Raw genomic sequence first — 8,200 nt, forward strand, 5'->3', positions numbered from 1 at the left:
AGTGTTAGACAGATCAATGAGACAGAAAATTAACAAGGATATTCAGGACTTGAACTCAGCTCTGGACCAAGAGGACCTAATAGACAACTACAGAACTCACCGCCCCAAATCAATAGAATATACATTCTTCTCAGCACCACATAGCACTTATTCTAAAGTTGACCACGTAATTGGAAGTAATACACTCTTCAGCAAATGCAAAAGAACAGAAATCATAACAAACAGTCTCTCGCACCACAGTGCAATCAAATTAGAAGTCAGGATTCAGAAACTCACTCAAAACCGCACAACTACATGGAAACTGAACAACATGCTCCTGAATGACTACTGGGTAAATAACAAAATTAAGGCAGAAATAAGTAAGTTCTTTGAAACCAATGAGAACAAAGACACAACATACCAGAATCTCTGGGACACAGCTAAAGCAGTGTTTAGAGGGAAATGTATAGCACTAAATGCCCACAGGAGAAAGTGGGAAAGATCTAAAATCCACACCCTAACATCGCAATTAAAAGAACTAGAGAAGCAAGAGCAAACACATTCAAAAGCTAGTAGAAGACAAGAAATCACTAAGATCAGAGAAGAACTGAAAGAGATAGAGACACAAAAAAACCCTTCAAAAAATCAGTGAATCCAGGAGCAGGTTTTTTTGAAAAGATTAGCAAAATACATAGACCACTAGCCAGACTAATAAAGAAGAAAAGAGAGAAGAATAAAATAGACACAATAAAAAATGATAAAGGGGATATCACCACCGATCCCACAGAAATACAAACTACTGTCAGAGAATACTATAAACACTTCTACACAAATAAACTAGAAAATCTAGAAGAAATGGATAAATTCCTGGACACATACACCCTCCCAAGACTAAATCAGGAAGAAGTCGAATCCCTGAATAGACCAATAACAAGTTCTGAAATTGAGGCAGTAATTAACAGCCTACCAACCAAAAAAATTCCAGGACAAGACGGATTCACAACCGAATTCTACCAGAGGTACAAAGAGGAGCTGGTACCATTCCTTCTGAAACTATTCCAATCAATAGAAAAAGAGGGACTCCTCCCTAACTCATTGTATGAGGCCAGCATCATCCTGATACCAAAACCTGACAGACACACAACAAAAAATAAAATTTCAGCCAATATCCCTGATGAACATCGATGTGGAAAGCTTCAGTAAAATATTGGCAAACTGAATCAGCAGCAAATCAAAACACTTATCCACCACGATCAAGTTGGCTTCATCCCTGGGATGCAGGACTGGTTCAACATATGCAAATCAATAAATGTAATCCATCATATAAACAGAACCAATGATAAAAATCACATGATTATCTCAATAGATGCAGAAAAGGACTTTGATAAAATTCAACACTGCTTCATGCTAAAAACTCTCAATAAACTAGGTATTGATGGAACGTATCTCAAAATAATAAGAGCTGTTTATAACAAACCCACAGCCAATATTATACTCAATGGGCAAAAGTTTGAAGCACTCTTTTTGAAAACTGGCACAAGACAAGGATGCCCTCTCTCATTACTCCTATTCAACATAGTATTGGAAGTTCTGGCTGGGGAAATCAGACAAGAGAAAGAAATAAAAGATATTCAAATAAGAATTGAGGAAGTCAAATTGTCTCTGTTTGCAGATGACATGATTGTATATTTAGAAAACCCCGTCGTCTCAGCCCAAAATCTCCTTAAGCTGATAAGCAACTTCACCAAAGTCTCAAGATACAAAATCAATGTGCAAACATCACAAGCATTCCTCTACACCAATAATACACAAACAGACAGCCAAATCATGAGTGACCTCCCATTCACAATTGCTACAAAGAGAATAAAATACCTAGGAATCCAACTTACAAGGGAGATGAAGGACCTCTTCAAGGAGAACCACAAACCACTGCTCAAGGAAATAAGAGAGAACACAAACAAATGGAAAAACATTCCATGCTCATGGATAGGAAGAATCAATATCGTGAAAATGGCCATACTGCCCAAAGTAATTTATAGATTCAATGCTATCCTCATCAAGCTACCATTGACTTTCTTCACAGAATTAGAAAAACTACTTTAAATTTCATACGGAACCAAGAAAGAGCACGTGTAGCCAAGACAATCCTAAGCAAAAAGAACAAAGCTGGAGACATCATGCTACCTGACTTCAAACTATACTACAAGGCTACAGTAAGCAAAACAGCATGGTACTGTTACCAAAACAGAGATACAGACCAACAGAACAGAACACAGGCCTCAGAAATAATGCCACACATCTGCAACCATCCGATCTCTGACAAACCTGACAAAAACAAGCAATGGGGGAAGGATTCTCTATTTAATAAATGGTGCTGGGAAAACTGGCTAGCCATATGCAGAAAACTGAAACTGGACCTCTTCCTTACACCTTATACAAAAATTAACTCAAGATGAATTAAAGACTTAAATGTAAGACCTAAAACCATAAAAACCCTAGAAGAAAACCTAGGCAGTGCCATTCAGGACATAGGCATGGGCAAAGACTTCATGACTATAACACCAAAAGCAATGGCAACAAAAGCTAAAATTGACAAATGGGATCTAATTAAACTAAAGAGCTTCTGCACAGCAAAAGAAACTATCATCTGAGTGAACAGGCAATCTACAGAATGGGAGAAAATTTTTGCAATCTATCTATCTGACAATGGGGTAATATCCAGAATCTACAAGGAACTTAAACAAATTTACAAGAAAAACAAACAACCCCATCAAAATGTGGGTGAAGGATATGAACAGACACTTCTCAAAAGAAGACATTTATGCAGCCGACAAACATATTTTAAAAAGCTCATCATCACTGGTCATTAGAGAAATGCAAATAAAAACACAATGAGATACCATCTCACACCAGTTAGAAAGACGATCATTAAAAAGTCAGGAAACAACAGATGCTGGAGAGGATGTGGAGAAATGGGAATGCTTTTACACTGTTGGTGGGAGTGCAAATTAGTTCAACTATTTTAGAAGAGAGTGTGACAATTCCTCAAGGTTCTAGAACCAGAAATATCATTTGACTGAGCAATCCCATTACTGGGTATGTACCCACAGGAATATAAATCATTCTACTATAAAGACACATGCACACATATGTTTACTGCAGCACTACTCACAATATCAAAGACTTGGAACCAACTCAAATGCCCATCAATGATAGACTGGATAAAGAAAATGTGGCACATATACACCATGGAATACTATGCAGCCACAAAAAAGGATGAGTTCATGTCCTTTGCTGGGACATGGATGAAGCTGGAAACCATCATTCTCAGCAAACTAACACAGGAACAGAAAACCAAATATCACATGTTCTCACTCATAAGTGGGAGTTGAAAAATGAGAATACATAGACACAGGGAGGGGAACATCACACACTGGGGCCTGTCGGGGGGTGGGGGGCTAGGGGAGGGATAGCATTAGGAGAAATACCTAATGTAGATGACGGGTTGATGGGTGCAGCAAACCACCATGGCACGTGCATACAAATTTAACAAACCTGCACGTTCTGCATATGTATCCCAGAACTTAAAGTATAATTTAAAAAAAAACTGAGAAGTAAGGGGAAGGATACTACAGGCAAGGCAAATGGACAAATAACCTGCTTCTGTTTTCTCCCCCTTCTCATCCATCCTGTACATTGTTGCTGTGATAATTTTCCCAACACAACAATTTCATTCAGACTTTCAAGGGCATTCAGCTCACTCTTCAGCCTCACTTGCAAGACAATGGTACATACTGGCTAAGAGTGTAGGACTTAAAAAACTTGGTGGTTGAAGATATATGCCTCCACTACCTCATGAAACATCAGGAAAATTATAAAGTAATAGATGGAAACATACATACACACACACACACACACATACAGAGAGAGAGGGAGAGTCAGGATAGGAGGAGACAGTAGAATCAAAATTTTAGAAGTTGGAAAGCAAAAGGACAGGTGATAACTGACTTAGCAAACACAAGAAACCTGATGGAGCCATAAAAAGGAAGGAGATCATGTCCTTCGTAGGGACATGGTCTCAATCCAGATCTGCAGAGAGGGTTCTTGAGTCTCACAGAAGAAAGAATTCAAGGTGAGTTGCAGAGTGCAGTGATAAGATATTGAAAGCTACACTGTTACAGAGTAGGGCATCCTCAGAAATTAAGAGAGGAATGCACTGTCTTCAAGCTTTTCTTATATAAGCGTCCTGTCTATGCAAAGACTAAACTAAGCTGTGACTATGTGCAGGAGAGCAGACAGCATGAGAAAATTTATTATTCTGTTGATTTAAAGAAAACTATCCTTGATATTTTAGTGGGTAAGTACATCAAAGAATAACTATAATTATTTTGAAACCATGTATTGTCATGGGTATTGGGACATCTAGACTTTCTGCTATTGTAGGTGTGTGTCCTTGTAGGTTTTCCTCAACTATAAACACTTTATAACCATGAATCATGGCTGGAACCGAAAGTGCCTTTTTAGTCTCAAGATGGAGCTGAACTTAAAACGGTGTCACTCTGGTTCTGCTAGGCTCCTGTTTCCCTAACAGATATTTTACTGAGGATGTCTAAGTAGCATATTAATCAATTCCATATCATATCATGGCAGACGCTGTTCGTTGCCTTTCCAAGGATTATTTTCTCTATGTATTTTTTTCTTCACTGATAGGAGCATGGTCTTGTCTAGGGAAGAATGCACCCAGTCCAAACAAATCATGACATGCCATTCCCATTGACCATTGACTGGTATAGAGATGGGTATATGTGAAACTGTTTTTGGCCATCTAGATGTAAGAGAAAGTTTATTTGGGGCCATACAGTTCTACCTTACAGAGAACTATATAAAACAGGGTTTGTTTGCCCTCTTCCTTCCCATTATACTTTGTATCTCGTTGTGTGAACATCTGGAGCTTCAGTAGACATCTTGTAACCAAGAGGCAATATGCCCAGGAATGGAAGAATAGAATTATGAAAAGAGCTTGGCTTGTGGACTATGACTTTGAACACTCAAACTATGACTATCTTCTACCAGATTTCTTGTTCACTAAACAACTAATATATTCCTGGTTTAAACCACTGCTGGTTTGAGTTCTGTTACTTGCACTCAAAAACAGTACACACTGAACAATTCCATTTTTATGTTTAACAGAAAACCCCACATCTATGGATATACATATGTTCCTTGTGGATCTTTTTGCTTTAAAAAGGTGAAAGAAAAATGGACAACTACCAGTTGAAGAATGACTGAAGACTATTACGCAACCATTAAGAAAATATTTTGGCGGTCACTTCAGCAGCATATATACTAAAATGGAATGGTAGAGAGAACATTAGCATGTCCCTTGCACAAAGATGACATGCAAATTCAGGAAGCATTCCTTATTTTTCTTCATAAGCGAATAAGAAAGTAAGATCCTTTTCAGACAAGCAAATGCTTAGTGAATTTTTCAACACCAGGCCTGCCTTGCAAGAGCTCCTGAAGGAAGCACTGAATATGGAAAGGAAAAACCACTACCAGCCATTATAAAAACACACTGAATTACACAGACCAGTGACACCATGAAACAACCACATAAACAAGCCTGCAAAATAACCAGCTAGCATCATGATGACAGGATCAAATTCACACACAAAAATACTAACCTTAAATGTAAATGGACTAAATGTCCCAATTAAAAGGCACAGACGGCAAGCTTGATAGAGTCATTGTGTCTGGAATTGGTGGGTTCTTGGTCTCGCTGACTTAAAGAATGAAGCCGTGGACCCTCGCGGTGAGTGTTACAGTTCTTAAAGATGGTGTGTCTGGAGTTTGTTCCTTCTGATGTTCAGATGTGTCCGGAATTTCTCCCTTTTGGTGGGTTCGTGGTCTCACTGACTTCAGGAGTGAAGCCACAGACCTTCGCAGTGAGTGTTACAGCTCTTAAAGGCAGCGCGTCCAGAGTTGTTCATTCCTCCCGGTGGGTTTGTGGTCTCGCTGGCTTCAGGAGTAAAGCTGCAGACCTTCAGAGGTGAGTGTTACAGCACATAAAGGTAGTGTGGACCCAAAGAGTGAGCAGCAGCAAGATTTATTGTGAAGAGCGAAAGAACAAAGCTTCCACAGCATGGAAGGGGACCACAGCGGGTTGCCGCTGCTGGCTCGGGTGGCCTACTTTTATTCCCTTATCCGGCCCCACTCACATCCTGCTGATTGGTCCACTTTACAGAGAGCTGATTGGTCCACTTTACAGAGAGCTGATTGGTCCATTTTACAGAGAGCTGATTGGTCCGTTTTACAGAGAGCTGATTGGTCCATTTTGACAGAGTGCTGATTGGTGCATTTACAAACCTTTAGCTAGACACAGAGTGCTGATTGGTGCGTTTACAATCTTTAGCTAGACAGAAAAGTTCTCCAAGTCCCCAGCCAATTAGCTAGACACAGAGCACTGATTGGTGCATTTACAATCTTTAGCTAGACAGAAAAGTTCTCCAAGTCCCCAGCCAATTAGCTAGACACAGAGCACTGATTGGTGTGTTTACAAACCTTTAGCTAGACATAGAGTGCTGATTGGTGCATTTACAATCCTTTAGCTAGACAGAAAAGTTCTCCAAGTCCCCACCCATCCCAGAAGCTCAGCCAGCCTCACCTCTCACTGGCATTCACCACGGGACTTTGCGGCACCTAGCCTGAGGGAGCTCATCCAGACAGCAGCCCAGCAGCCGAGAGGGCTCCAGAGGGCTCCAGCAGGGCTCCAGCCCAGAGGGCTCCAGCAGCCCAGAGGGAGCTCATCCCAGACAATCAAGAGGAAAAGAGGGGAAGTGAGAAAGAGACGGAGACCTGCTATCGTGGCCGATGGTCCCACGAGGAGGGAACAGTGGTACACACACAGGATTCAGCCTCTGATCAAGCCCAGCAGGCCCATGCTCACCTGGAACCTGCGCTGGCCTGTGAGCACTGCGTGCAGCCCCGGCTCCCACCCACACCTCTCTCTTCACACTTCCCCGTGAGCAGAGAGAGCCAGCTCCAGCCTCGGCCAGCCCCAGAGAGGGGCCCTCGTAGGGCAGTGGTGGGCTGAAGGGCTCCTCAAGCACGGCCAGAGCAGATGCCAAGGTCGAGGAGGCACCGAGAGTGAGCGAGGGCTGCTAGCACGTTGTCACCTCTCATCATGACCCATTGGTATGCTGTCTTCAAGAGACCCATCTCACATGCAAAGACACACATAGGCTCAAAATAAAGGGATGGAGGAAATTTTACCAAGCAGATGGAAAACAGAGAAAAGCAGGGGTTGCAATCCTAATTTCTGACAAAACAGATTTTAAACCAACAAAGTTCAAAAAAGACAAAGAAGGGCATTGCATAATGGTAAAAATTTCAATTCAACAAGAAGAGCTAATTATCTTATATATGCACCCAATATGGGAGCACCCAGGTTAATAAAGCAAGTTCTTAGAGACCTACAAAGAGCCTTAGACTCCCACACAATAATATTGGGAGACTTTAACACCTCAATGTCAATATTAGATCATTGAGACACAAAATTAACGAAGATATTTAAAACCTGAGCTCAGCTCGGAATCAAATGGAGCTGATAGGTATCTACAGAACTCTCCACCCAAATTCAACAGAATATACATCTTCTCAGTGCCACATGGCACTTACTCTAAAATTGATCACATAATCAGAAGTAAAACACTCCTCATCAAATGCAAAATAACTGAAATCCTAACAGTCTCTCGGACCACAGTGCAATCAAATTAGAACTCAAGATTAAGAAATTGACTCAAAATAATACAATTACATGGAAATTGAAAAACCTTATCCTGAATGACTCTTGGGTAAATAATAAAATTAAGCAGAAATCAAGAAATTCTTTGAGACTAATGAGAAAAAAGAGACAATGTACCAGAATCTTTGGGATGCAGCTAAAGCAGTGTTAAGAGGGAAATTTATAGTACTAAATGCCCACATCAAAAAGCTAGAAATAGCTCAAGTTAACAACCTAACATCTCAACTAAAAGAACTAGAGAAGCAAGAGCAAACAAACCCCAAAGCTAGCAGAAGACAAGAATTAACTAGGATCAGAGCTGAACTGAAGGAGATAGAGACAAAAAAACCCTTCAAAATAACAACGAAACCAGGAGCTGGTTTTTTGAAAAGGTTAATAAAATAGACAGACCACTAGCTAAACGAATAAAGAAGAAAA

At 40.5% G+C, this 8,200-nt stretch overlaps 1 non-coding gene across 1 annotated transcript; it reads left to right on the plus strand.

Annotated features, from left to right (window-relative positions):
- The first annotated feature begins 5,301 nt into the window (after positions 1 to 5,301).
- Positions 5,302 to 5,407, plus strand: LOC112207162 (U6 spliceosomal RNA). Its single transcript, XR_002941628.1, has one exon. It is a non-coding gene; the product is annotated as a U6 spliceosomal RNA (small nuclear RNA).
- Positions 5,408 to 8,200: the final 2,793 nt, after the last annotated feature.

The sequence above is a fragment of the Pan troglodytes genome, chromosome X (assembly GCF_028858775.2).
Source record: "Pan troglodytes isolate AG18354 chromosome X, NHGRI_mPanTro3-v2.0_pri, whole genome shotgun sequence".
Lineage (NCBI taxonomy): Eukaryota > Metazoa > Chordata > Mammalia > Primates > Hominidae > Pan > Pan troglodytes.